General features: G+C 41.2%; 1 protein-coding gene across 3 annotated transcripts in view; it reads left to right on the top strand.

The window, feature by feature from the left end:
- The window catches only part of thsd7b.S (thrombospondin type 1 domain containing 7B S homeolog), a 209,509-nt gene that overhangs the window by 14,463 nt on the left and 180,443 nt on the right, over positions 1 to 14,603 (top strand). The window lies entirely within an intron of this gene.

Here is a 14,603-nt window from a genome sequence, read left to right on the forward strand (position 1 = left end):
GTTATTAGATCTGATATTAAGCCTCAATGCTTCAATACTGTCTGCATAATGTCTCTGATCTGTCAGCGGAGCAGTGATATTGCTTAACTGAATGCAGGAGGAAGAGGCTGCACCACACTCAGTGCCACTTGTTTAACTCAAATAATGATAACAGTAATGAAAATAATCATAAGACTGGTGTTAATTTATTAGAGGATTAGGGGAGAATTATTTCATACAGGTAAAATGCTATACCCCAAAGGCATCATTCATGAGTCAGATTGCTACATACAAATGAAAGTTTGCTTTATATAAGGAAAGATAACGCCTTAAAACAAATAAATATACAATCGCTCAGAACACTTTTCTGGTCACTATTTTTCACTTTACATTAATAATTTTTTTCATGATATTACAAATGTTTATACTGTTAACATGGCGAATTTGCCATGTCATGTTTTTGTAGATTAGCTGCAGGTCTTTATGAATTAAGCTCTGCCAGGGTTCAGCTGTATTCATGAGCGTCTGGCAGGCAGAGGCACATAAGCTTATCCTATACCCTACCCATCTCTTAACCTGCTCGTCATTTACTGTATATGCTGCCAGGCTGCAAATACACTATGGGGTGCATTAAAGGGATGCTGTCATGGAAAAACATGTTTTTTTCAAAACTCATCAGTTAATAGTGCTGCTCCAGCAGACTTCTGCACGGAAATCCTTTTTTTAAAAGGGCAAACATATTTTTTTATATTTAATTTCGAAATTTGGCATGGGGCTAGACATATTGTCAGTTTCCCAGGAGTGCTCAGGCCATGTGACTTGTGATAAACTGCTACACTGCACATTGGAGTGATATCACCGCCCTCCCTTCTCTCCCCAGCAGCCTATCAACAGAACAATGGGTAGCTAAGCAGATAACAGCTCCCTGACACCTCTGTTAAAGGAACAGTAACACAAAACATTGAAAGTGTTTTAAAGGAAAGACAACATAATTTGCTGTTGCCCTGCACTTGCAAAACTAGTGTGTTTACTTCAGAAACACAGCTATAGTTTATATAGACAAGCTGCTGTGTAGCCATTGGGGGCAGCCATTCAAGCACAGGATGCACAGTAGATAACAGATACATTTTAAAGAATCCCATTGTATACTACAGAGGTTATCTGTTTACTGCTCTGTATCCTATGCCTTTTCTCCTTTTTCAGCCTTGAATAGCTGCCCCCATAGCTTCCTTATATAAACCATAGTTGTGTTTCTTAAAAAAACACAGCAGTTTTACCAGTGCAGCACAACAGCACATTCTATTTTCATTCCTTTAGGATACTTTAAAGGATTACTGTTCCTTTAAAGGATTTGTTTTCATTGCTAAAGGTGGTAGACATGAGCATACCACCCAAGCATACTTTTTCCTGCTTGACTGCTATCCCCATGTCTACCACTAGGTGGATAGGTCATGTGACCAGCTGTCTCAAAGCAGTTCCATCCTGAAGTGCTGACTCCTTCTCAAAACCCAGAATCAGGCACAATGCATTCAGATGGTTGCCTCCACACCAATATTGCAGCTAAATAATTACATTTGTTGATTCAAGAATAACATTTTACACGGTAGAGTAAATTATTTGCAATGTAAACTGTGTCATTCTGAAATAAAAAGTAAACCATAACAATCATGACAGAATCCCTTTGAGGATAAGGTTGCCTTGCACCTGTCTTTGCTGTACTCTGCTGTTCTCTACACCTTACACCGGATGTTGCAGAGCTCAGCAAGACCCCATTTACAATTGTTTTTATGAACATGCATAAAATAAGTCATAAAATTGGTCATAGGGAAAACATAGACTGCTGACCCTAGTGGGTATAAATAATTTGCAATAATGTAATCATTTTCCAGTAATACATTTCTCTCTATAAATATGCATGGGTATTTTTTAAGTGTTGACAAGTCCCAGAGCAGCATGCAAACGGCTTATCATGGAATTGACACACAAGGCGGATAAATTAATCAGGCCCAGCTATATAGCAACTCTGAGGAAGCACATCCATTTTTACATGACTGCAACTGTGCCTGTTGCAGGGTTCGTCCAGCCATGACGCCGGGTCGGACCAGCCATGAGATGCCCCACAGGTTACTTGGGGCAGAAATTATTAATTCAGAATCATGGCTCTACAAGCGTAAAGCATACATTTGTGATGTCTACACTAGAGATACTCTTGCCCCGCTCTTATGCTAGGGTGGAGCATAGCTTCAGCTCCCTCTTGATGGCAGAGGGGGCTGAAATGACCATGTATTAAAAAAAATAGACAACAAGTACGTTCAGCACAAGCCTTACTCATTGCACTTATGTAGTACAAGGGGGTACACTGCTTACCTCGTAAAACTAGTGAGCAAAAAATAAGAGCTTTAGCAATGACACGAGGGGCCTTTTGCTGCCTACAGAAAATCGTGCTTCCCCTTTTTAAAAATGCAGATCTGTGATTTTATTTCTCAACTTGTCCTCTTTTAACACAGACTGTTCCCCCTATACAAAATACATTTGCTATGAAGATTAATTATCTGCAGAATTTCCCATCTTTTAACTGCAAAAATAGGGGCTAATTAACGATTCAGATGAATGAGGGGGTGGAGGGATTTACGGTACAGGGGGAGAGCAGAGGCAGCTAAATAAGGAGAATCTGCTACAGACTGATTTTTCAACTGCTGAAGTGTTCTCAGGAGGGAAAACTCTGCAATCAGAAAGACTTAGAGAAACCGCCGGAGAGGAAGATTTGAAGGGAAAAAAAAAATGTACATTTATTTTAGTTTGTGGATTCATGTGGGCAAACTCCTTTGAGAGCTCTTTGAGAGAGGAAAAAGACTTCTGGTGAATTTCTGAACTGTTTTAGCTGTTAGACTTAATATTATAGAAATGCAGAAGTACCACCCCTGGCTGTGCTATAGAAATGTGATAAAGTGTATGCTGCTTCCAGCATGTGTTTCATAAACCAGTAGTTAGGGGACAACTCTTAGGAACCTATTTTACCTATTGTTCTTCTTACTCTGGTGGTACCCTCTGGACCATTGGTAGTTTAAGCAAATAAGTAGAGGAGAATGATTTCTTCAAAACCAATAGATTTATTTGTTTATCCCAGACTTATTACTTTTGTTGACATAAGGGCTGTACTGCTAAAGAACTAGCACATAATAATTCCATGTATGTTACTTCTGGTGAAATCAGAACTCTGCCCCAGACCCAATTCTATACCCACCTCCTCTATAGGTGGGATCCAGGAAAGGGCCCTAAACACATAATTTCTCACTTTTTTTCACTTAAACATTGCCACCCACTGGCCAAACACTGAATTGTTATTACATCACATTGACCCTGGAAAGTGAAATAATCACCAAGGCTTACTGAGGACCACCTTAGGTGTCCAAACTCATCGGGAAACTGTCTGAGCAAAATTCAGCTAACTGTCAGGGTCTCTACATATCTTTTATTAGGGTTAAACTAAAAGAAGAAGAAAATCCAGTTTAAAAAAAAACTAGAGAACCCCAGCACAGGCCACTTTTCTCAAATGTGCCATCAGAAATGGGCCCCCAAAGTAGAGAAATTGCATCATGAAAAAAACATATTAGTTTAGCAAATCAACTTTTCTTCTTGATCGCTAGCATATTTACTGCAATTGGAAAAAGTCAACTATCTTCATTTTCAGGGGAAAAAATCAATGGCACCAAAAATGCATTTTTTTTTAAAATACCCTCTCTGAAAATCCTAGATAAAACTTGCAATTGCATCCGTTGTGCCGCGTTGAGTGCAAAGATGGTGGAACTCAGCTTGGAGCACGGCCACAATCAAACTGGAACTATGTTGGAAAAAAACTTTGCATTATGGGTAAAAATGAATTACACTTATTAATTACACTTTGAACAAAGCACTATTCGTAAATTACCCCTGTTGACTTCTCTAGAGGCTCACCAGGTTTTAGGAGCTGAATTTTGAATTGGAATTTCGAAGACTTTTTTCTCAATTGATAAATGTAGTCAGTGGCATAACTATAGAGGAAGCAGACCTCTATAGCAGCTAATCTTTAAATTCCTAGATGTTCCTCCCAGCTTTGTTTTCAATCAGGCTCATCAACAGGTTAATGGAGTAGCCATCTCCACTGCAATATCATGTAGAAAGAAGAAAAACCGGAGAGCCTTCCAAAGTGAATTAATGTAGTTTTTTATTGAAGCATTACATGTTTCGGATCTCAAGGATCCTTCCTCTGATGCAAGTTTTTTTTTTTGTAGTACTTCAATAAAAAAACGACATTAATTCACTTTGGAAGGCTCTCCGGTTTTTCTCCTTTCTACTATATAGCAGCTATCTTGGCCGGAAACTAATGGATCCCTGCAGTAAGTAGATGTGTGCCTGCACCAGCGTGGCCGTGCACAAGCGGTCAGGTAAGTTGGTGAACACACTGGGCCCCTCTGAAGTTTTTTCACGCGGGGCCCAGTGCCAAATTGGTACGCTGCTGAATGTAGTAAATTTGAACAGGGGAAAACTGGAACTGGAAAATTATTTTTAGATAGTGTTTTTCCTGCCAGAAAGGAAAACCTGGATGAAAAAGACACAACCTAAAATGTTTATTGGATTTAAGTTTTCCAAATTTGAATTAAAAAAAAAATTTAATTTAATTTTTTTTCATCAAGATTTTCTTGAACTGGAATAAATGCAATCACAAATAATTAAATACAATTTTAAAAACAGGCCCCTAACACTATGTGACGGCTTTCATCCATCCAAGCAAAAAATATAAATGAAAACTAATAAAAAACAACAAAAAAAAAACCAAAACAACAAAAAAATTTTTCACGTTCTTCAGACAATATGCAACTATCTCTAATTATCGCTCCGTTGTGGCTTGTACCTGACTATGGTATCTGATTTGCACCTCCACAGAACACAAGTTCATCTGGAAGTCAATCTACTTCATCAAGCTGCCAAGGGCTTTCATATACACTGACACCCTCATTAGAGGTTTCAGTGGGGGCTCAGCCCTTTGTTGTATGGCCTGCAGTACCAGCCAGCTAGATCTTGGGGACTTGGCATCATTTATATTTATTATTAATTATTCCTGTGTGACCTTGGGTGCATTTCATGCACTCAGAGAAGGGATACTGCTGCTGAAGCCCAAACAAATTAATAGCTGCAGTCTTAATCTTTCAACAACAGAAGATCCAGGCTTGTTTATTATGACTGACTGATTCTTCTTTGTGAAACATCACAGTGGACTTCTCAGTTACTTTAGTGATGTTGAGTGGGTAACACTTCAGCTGCTGGTGAAGTCCAAGTATTACTGAAACATTTAGTATTTTAATTCACTTTTGGATTTTGGATGCAAATCCTCATGTTTTCTACCCATAATTTCAACACAATTGTAGCTGTGCTCAGAGTTGCATCCGCTGCAGTTGTCAACATTGATTCAACAAAAGAGATGCAATTGGGGCACACGTTGCATTTCCAATTTCGGAGTGGTGGTTGCATCACTTTCAGAGTATGCATTAAAAAAAAGTTTGCACCCAGCAGGGCACAAGTCTGGTGCACTGAAACCTGAAGATACAATTAGGTTCAGAGAGGTAGCTCCCACGTTCCCCATTGTCGATCATAACAGTTGTGCACCATTCATCACAGAACGTAGGAAGGGCAACATTTTTTTATGAATGGTGTACAACTGTGCCTATTGAAGTGGGGGGACCATGGAGCAACCACCACCCTCAACTTGGCTTTAGCTCCAGGGTTTCACAGTGAGATATACAGTATCTAGTAGAATAAAATCAAAGGCAACTGGACATTGAGTTTTTCTCACCACTCCAGTGGCTTCTTCAGTTCAACTGAAGTGGTAGGGAATTCCCCGGCATTTAAACCCTTGAGGGTAGTAAAGTCACAGACATCCAATAACAATGGTTCCATTGAACTTCAGTAAAGTGTTGGCTGAAACTCACAGATGTGTGTAAGTGTGATCCACAATGGTACTATGATTTTCATTCAGACATGTATCTTTCAATGTACATGACTGGAAGTGTGAGTTGTGAAGCCGCCCGTGTAAAGGTGTCAAAGTGGCATTATATGTTGATGAAATGCGGTGTCACAGGCCCACACAGGTCACAGGTGTTCAGGGATGATTTTTCCACTTTGGCATAAGTGGCCTCTTTCAAACCATCTGTCCTCTCTATCCAAAATGTACACATTGCTGTCTTCAAAGGAGTGTCACTTTTCCTTGAGATGTAGATAGAATACTGAGTCTAGTTCTTAGGAGTTAGCCCTTCTATGTCGGGACATAAAAAGCGGTCATTTTTCTTTCCAATGTATAGATCAGAGCACTCTTCACTACACTGGACAACATAGACCACTCTTCATGTGCTTTGGTGTTAGGTCTTTAAGGTGCACCAACTTCTGTCTTAGGGTGTTGCTGGGTACACAGGAATGTGATGCTTTTTGAAGTTTCTTGAAGTGTTTTTTGATGTTCCAGCCACATATGTGATGACTGTGTTGCTTCCCCTGCTATGCTCTTCTCCTCAATTTCTTGGTTTGGTCTTTTTGTTTGACTTTGATTTTGTTTTGATAAAGGCCAAGTCCAGGTATCCACAAGTTTTTGGAGCTCTTGAAATGTTTGTATTCTTTCTCTTTTGCTTCTGATTGCAAAAGAGAAAGAAAAGGGAAAAGTCAGCCATTATTTTTCCTGCATTCCTTCACAAAGTTCTGCATAAGAGGCAATGTTCCTCTGATCCACTCTCCATGTTGGAATTAATTAAGTCTTTTCACCAGGGCACCAATTAAGCAATAAAATGTGTTATAAGAGCAAATATAGCTCTGGGCTTTCCTTGACATTCATAAAGAGATATACCATGGAAATAATTGTATCTAAAGATTTTGTACGGTTATTTATTTACAAACATAGTAATGCCCTTTTTTTGCATAAAGTAATTTGATCATACATATCTGTATATATATATTTTGGTCTAAAGCAAACTTTGTATTTAATCTGGTGGATACGCCTGGCACAGAAAAATATGAATTCTGAAATTGTAGATTTCCAATTTAAGAAAAATCTTGCGCTACTACTGTCATCGACTGTGTTTTATTACCTTGGTGCACTTATATATTGCTAAAGGAATATACAAGGCTACCCAGTGACCCATAAATATCTTTTACTGTGAACCTAAACTCTAAATCCAGTAAAGGCAGATAAATGTATAAACCACTTAGCAGTAAAAATGCCTTTGCCTATATCCCTTTCCATATGCAGCCTGTCATTATTGAGAGGGTTTCTCCAGAACAAGTGGTCTGACAGAATTGTCCAGAAAAATAAATCCCTGGTAGAACAATAAGTACAGTACAATATAATATAATAAGGACAGAAAATGCAATTCCAGTGCAGTTCTGTTTTATACTCTTGAAGTAGCATTTTTTTCATGATTCCAGCTTAATTGTGACTGCGCTGCATCTAATGCAATAGCACACCAACTGACCCAGTAATGCTTGTGTTATGATGCAAATCAGGTGCAAATTGCATCTAGAGTGGGGGTTGTGTCAACAGGCACAGTCGGGCACATTTATCGGAAGGCAGGCAGGCAGGATGGACACATTGGGGCTCATGCAAACCCAGACACAGCTTGCAAGTGCAAAAAAAACTGCAGTTGGCCATTTTTTTGCACTTTGAATGTGTGTTTAGATGCACACAAGTAGCCACAAGCCTCTGCACTTAATTTTGGACCACAGACTCCCTTTACAAATACTCTTGACCTGTGCTCATGAATGACCCCTATTGTCACGCATATGGATAATTTATCAGAATTGCAGCTGCAAAAAGCACAGATATAGTTGGTATGTTTATTGACACCTTTTATTAAAGGTACTGTGACAACTAGACCTGTAGGGGTACCTGGGTCAGTGTCTTGGGGCCGCTTTCCACAGTCTTTTAGGGTAAAAACAGTCACAGTAGTCGCTCCTCTTAAAGGCAAGTGCCTGCAGTTTATTCTGTTACACAGTCTTTAGTAACAAGCAAAACAAAACAAGGAAAAATAAACCCTTGCACCAGAGCGCTGGCTAAACACAGTTGGCAGCCTAACTACAGTTGGGTGGCTTGCCCAACACCAACTTAAAACAAAAGAATCAAAATATGACACAAAAGTTTGGTAATCAGTACCTTCCCTGTGCAGTGCAGCTTCTGCTCTCTCTCTCACTCTCAGGTGGGAGGGGTCCCTCCTCCCAAGGTCAGTCAGGTACTTTAGCTGCAGCAATTACCTTGCAGCTTTGGTCTGTATTAATTAATCCATGTTCCAGGGTGTTGTATTATATAACACCCTGGGAGAAACATATCGCCCATCTATAACTAACCCAGCTGCTTTGTTACACATCCTCCCCCCCAGCTCAGACCTAGAGGTGTGATCATGGACATTAAAGAGTATAACCTTGACAGCCCATCAGCATTGCCTTGTTTTATTCCAGCCCAGTGTTCCACAGTGAAACTGTACGGCTGCAAGCTCAGAAACCATCTGGTAACCCTTGCATTTTTGTCTTTGTTCTGGCTCATCCATGTAAGTGGGGCATGATCTGTAATAAGCCTGAACTGTCTGCCCAAGAGATAATATCTCAACGATTCCAGAGCCCATTTTATGGCTAAGCATTCTTTCTCCACAATTGAATAGTTCCTCTCCTGGGAACTAAGTTTTCTACTCAAATAGTTCACTGGGTGCTCCTCCCCATTCACTTCTTGTGACAGAACTGCCCCTAAGCCAACATCCGAGGCATCTGTTTGCATGATAAATCGCTTTGTGAAATCAGGCGCCACCAAGACTGGATGTGCACAGAGGGCTTCTTTTAACCTAACAAAAGCTTCTTCAGCTTCTGCTGACCAACGTACTATTACAGGAGCTTTTGCTTTAGTTAGGTCAGTTAAAGGACTGGCCATAGTAGCAAAATCAGGTATGAACCTTCTGTAGTAGCTTGTTAAGCCCAGAAAGGTCCTAACTTGTTTCTTAGTAGAAGGTCGTGGCCAGCTCTGAATAGATTCCACCTTTGTGATTTGTGGTTTAACTAGACCCCTTCCTATGGAAAATCCCAAGTATTTGGCTTCCTCAAGCCCAACAGTACATTTTTTTGGATTGGCCGTTAAGCCAGCTTTCCTAACTGAATCTAGAACGGCTTGAACTTTTGGTAGGTGGGATTCCCAATCTGGGCTGTGAATGACTATGTCATCAAGGTAAGCAGCAGCATACCTACCATGTGGCTTTAGGATTCGGTCTATCATTCTTTGAAAAGTTGCAGGGGCCCCATGTAAGCCAAAAGGTAATACTTTATACTGGAACAGCCCCTCGGGGGTGGAAAATGCAGTTTTCTCTTTTGCTTGTTTCGTAAGAGGAACCTGCCAATAACCTTTTGTCAGATCAATAGTTGTGAGGTACCTTGCTTTCCCTAACCGCTCTACCAGCTCATCAACCCTGGGCATGGGATAAGCATCAAATTTAGATACAGCGTTTAACTTGCGATAGTCATTGCAAAATCGAATTTCCCCATTGGGTTTTGGGACAAGGACAATGGGACTACACCATTCACTTTGGGATTCCTCAATCACATCAAGCTCCAGCATTTTTTTTACCTCCCTATTAACAACCTCTCTACGAGCTTCTGGTATTCTATATGGTTTGAGATGTACACGTTGCCCTGGCTCTGTAACAATGTCATGTTCAATTATTTTAGTTCGCCCGGGCATTGTTGAGAACACATCTTTATTACGGTTCACAAAATCTTTGACTTTACGTTTCTGGGGAGTGGACAGGGTATCGGCTATGTTTACCTCTGGTGCTTTCTCCACTTCAAGAGGAGATTGGGATGCCATTAACACCTCCCTGTCCTTCCACGGCTTTAGCAGGTTAACGTGATATATCTGTTCCGGCTTCCGTCTACCAGGTTGTCGTATTTTATAATTAACCTCTCCAATTCTCTCCATTACTTCATATGGGCCATGCCAAGTTGCTAGAAACTTATTTTCTACTGTAGGGACTAGAACAAGTACTCTGTCCCCTGGCTGAAATACACGCAATCTAGCATTCCTATTGTATGAGTCTCTTTGAACTCTCTGGGCTTTTAGCAAATGCTCACGTACAATCGGCATAACGGCCTCAATCCTATCCTGCATCTGAGCCACATGTTCTATAACGCTTCGGAAAGGAGTAGTTTCATGCTCCCAGGTTTCCTTCGCTATATCCAACAACCCTCTGGGGTGCCGGCCATATAATAATTCAAATGGAGAAAACCCTGTTGAAGACTGGGGAACTTCCCTGATTGAGAACATTAAATAAGGCAACAGGAAGTCCCAGTTTTTCCCATCTTTGTCAATTACTCTGCGGAGCATGGTTTTTAGAGTTTTATTGAACCTTTCGACAAGGCCATCTGACTGAGGGTGGTAAACAGATGTCCTGAGATGTTTTATTTGCAACAACTTGCACAACTCTTTCATGACCCTAGACATAAATGGTGTCCCTTGGTCAGTTAGAATTTCCTTTGGGATACCCACCCTACTAAACATTAACATTAACTCCTTTGCAATAGTCTTTGCTGATGAATTGCGTAGGGGAATAGCCTCAGGGTATCGTGTGGCATAGTCCACAATAACTAGAATATATAGGTGTCCCCTAGCAGATTTTATAAGTGGGCCGACGAGGTCCATGCCTATCCTATCAAAAGGAATATCAAGTATTGGAAGAGGCACAAGGGGGCTTCTATAAACTTTCAGGGGGGCGGTATGCTGGCAATCAGGACATGAGGAACAATAGTTGCTAATGGAGGCAAATACACCAGGCCAGTAAAACCTCCTTAAAACCCGTTCCTTTGTTTTCTCTACCCCTAAATGTCCTCCTAATAATACATGACTATGTGCCAGCCTTAGAACAGCATTACGGAACACCTGGGGAACCAGCAACTGTTGGTGTATAACATCATTTCTCTTTTCTACACGATACAGGAGATCATTAGACACTTCAAAATAAGGATATGAAAGTGAGACACCTGGGTTATTCACAACCCCATTTGTCACCTGAACATTATGCCTTGGTTCCACCAAAGTGGGATCCTCCCACTGAGCACTTTTAAAATTAAGAGGACTGACTTCTAGGTCAGCTAATTCCTTATTTGTCTCATCAGAATTATGGGGCTCAGTATCACTACTTGTGTTATCCCCTACCAAAGCAGGGAGAGGGGTTGGGGCCTCATCACACTGTACATCAGCAAAGGGAAATACATACTCGAGGTTATCTGCATCCCCCACTGATTCTTGTGACTTACTATTAACAAAAGCCCATAAATCAAGGAAATAAGGGAAATCTCTTCCTAACACAACTTCATGTGCAAGTTGGGGAACCACTCCGACTTGGTATTCCACAGACCCACATGGGGTTGCCAGGGTGACTTGCGCAGTAGGATAATCCTGTCTATCCCCATGAACACAGACAACTCCCACACTTTTTGTATGATCAATTTCACACTGGGGTACAAGGGACCGGGTTACTAAGGTTACCATACTCCCGGAATCCAGTAACGCTTGTACCTTTTTCCCATTTACTTTTACAGTACACCATTGTGGTTTCACAGCATAACAGCAAACAGCATCCGCCTCTGCTCTTTTTGAAAGCAAAGAGTAAGGTTTACCCCTGTTACTCATATCACATTGCATAGGTTCAACATTTAAAGGGCAGTCTTTAGACATGTGTCCATACTCAAAACATTTAAAACATTTTACTGTATTATCAGACCACTGTCTATTGTCTTTGCCACCCCGATCTTCATCGCCCTTTAACCTTGGGGCAGTCTTAACAGACCTTGTGCGAAATTTGGAGCTGGGGAATCTCTCAGCACTCGGTGGATTAACCAGCTCTCCGGCAGCAACATATCTTTCAACCAAGGCAACAAGCTGGTCAACATCCTGGGGGTCACTCTGACTTACCCACCGTCGCAATGAAGCTGGTAAAGCCCTCAGGAAACGATCCATCACAAGCGACTCTACCACACGTACAGCGGAGTTGAGGTCAGGCCGTAACCACTTCCGTGCCAGATGTATCAGATCAAACATCTGCGACCGGACAGCCTTGTCTGGAACATAAATCCACGAGTGGAATCTTTGGGCCCGAACAGCAGCTGTAACTCCCAGACGTGCAAGTATTTCCGCCTTCAACTTGCTGTAGTCACTGGCATCTGCTGGCTCCAAATCATGATAGGCCTTTTGTGGTTCTCCACTCAGGAAAGGGGCCAGTAAACTTGCCCATTCACCAGTTGGCCACCCTTCTCGCTCAGCGGTGCGTTCAAAGGCTAGTAGATATGCCTCAACATCATCAGTAGCCGCCATCTTTTGCAGGTAATGGCTTGCACGTATGAGCTTTTTCCCATGCTGGGTGAATTCAGGGTTTAGACTGACTTTGTCTGACAAGGCCTGTATTTCCTGCTGCACCATTCTGGTAGCCGCATATTGTTCCTGACGGGCCTCGGCCTGTACCTCTGCCAGCTGTCGCACTAGTGTTTCAGTACTTTCTTGCTGGATTTTGGCAAGAGTAGCAACACTTTCTCCTTGTTGTAGAACCAGCTGCTGCAAAGCAGCAACACTCTGGGAAGCATGTCTGTTTGTCTCAGCAGCATGTCTGTTCGTTTCTTGCTGCACTGCAGTAGACTGAACGAGAGCTTTTATCACATCCTCCATTTTGGAAACTGCTGTACTTTTACCCTCAGACTTTAGTGTGGTGCCCAATGCATCCTCCACCACGTGTGACAACTAGACCTGTAGGGGTACCTGGGTCAGTGTCTTGGGGCCGCTTTCCACAGTCTTTTAGGGTAAAAACAGTCACAGTAGTCGCTCCTCTTAAAGGCAAGTGCCTGCAGTTTATTCTGTTACACAGTCTTTAGTAACAAGCAAAACAAAACAAGGAAAAATAAACCCTTGCACCAGAGCGCTGGCTAAACACAGTTGGCAGCCTAACTACAGTTGGGTGGCTTGCCCAACACCAACTTAAAACAAAAGAATCAAAATATGACACAAAAGTTTGGTAATCAGTACCTTCCCTGTGCAGTGCAGCTCCTGCTCTCTCTCTCACTCTCAGGTGGGAGGGGTCCCTCCTCCCAAGGTCAGTCAGGTACTTTAGCTGCAGCAATTACCTTGCAGCTTTGGTCTGTATTAATTAATCCATGTTCCAGGGTGTTGTATTATATAACACCCTGGGAGAAACATATCGCCCATCTATAACTAACCCAGCTGCTTTGTTACAGTACTTATGTTCAAACATGAATCTTACATATCCTTATAGTTGCACTCAGTGCCATTATGTCTGGCCTGCCTCCTTTCCTGGTGTGTTTGCAAATGCACATATTGACATAGGGCAACCCTAGAGCTACTACCTCTTCAAGCTGGGGATACTTACAGGGTCCCCACAGTGTCAACAGATGCAGCAGATTTTTTTTTTGGCACAGAGTGCCAGAAGTGACAGCATCTGGACTAAGAAAAATGTCAGCACCACTGCATCCGATTTGTGTCAAAACTCAAGAAATTCACCATATTTTTTTACCCAGGGGGGCTTGAGTCCAAAACAGATGCTGTTGATGCACCATAATGCACACAATTACCCTGATATTGTGGGGGAAAAGCTTCATTCCTAAAAAAAACCATGGTGTACTGTGTCCAAAATTGCATTTTGCATTCTGCTTTTGGATAAATGACCCTTACTGGTAAACATGTGGAAGTGAAGGAGTCTATACTTTAATGACTTGCAATAATATGCTCTATCTGTTGTGTCTATTTTAGAGCACTCACACTTATGTTCTTTAATGAATCCTAAAGAATGCTGCAGAGAAATGTATAAAATGAATTTGGAGTGATAAAGGGAATGAAAACAGTAACAAAGTTTGTTTATTATCCTATACATTTAGAATTTGCATGTAGGAAAGTTTTTTTAAAGTGGAGAACGCAATGATCGTTGTAGTGGAATATTAGATAAGGGGAAACCAATTAAGAGCAGATCCATAATCTTGCATATATTGTAACAGAAAGAGAGCCAAGCTACGGAGATACTGGCTGGCACCCCATGAATTCGTGTATCATCATTTTACTTTGCATACAGCGTATAATCCTCAGGCATGATACAAAAAATATTTATCGGGCACAATACAGTTTTCAATTACCTCTAGAATTCTAGCGTTAAACTTCCCTCGCTTGATTATCTTCTCCGTAAGCACTTGGGCCAATTAAATTGCAGTACATAGAATTGCAGCTTAAACAGTAGTAGGCTGGAATCACCAACATAACAATTTTATGTCTGAATTGCAGTTCTTTGAAATTGTTTAGAAAGTGAAAAGCCCTTTGCAATCCTTATATTTAACACAATTAAGTATAACATTCTGAAACCTTCTGGCTACTAAATCAGAATTAGGCTTCATATCCATTCCTGTGATGAGGTTTTTATAATGACTTCCACAACAAACAAAAATGTCTTAGTGGGGCCAATTCTTTTTTATGTTGCTTGTACTGACAGGTTCATAGTTAGTCTGGGTTGAAAAAAAGACCATCAAGTTCAAACCCTCCAAATGAAACCAAGTGTCCAGATATACACACACTCACACCA

The sequence above is a fragment of the Xenopus laevis genome, chromosome 9_10S (assembly GCF_017654675.1).
Source record: "Xenopus laevis strain J_2021 chromosome 9_10S, Xenopus_laevis_v10.1, whole genome shotgun sequence".
NCBI lineage: Eukaryota > Metazoa > Chordata > Amphibia > Anura > Pipidae > Xenopus > Xenopus laevis.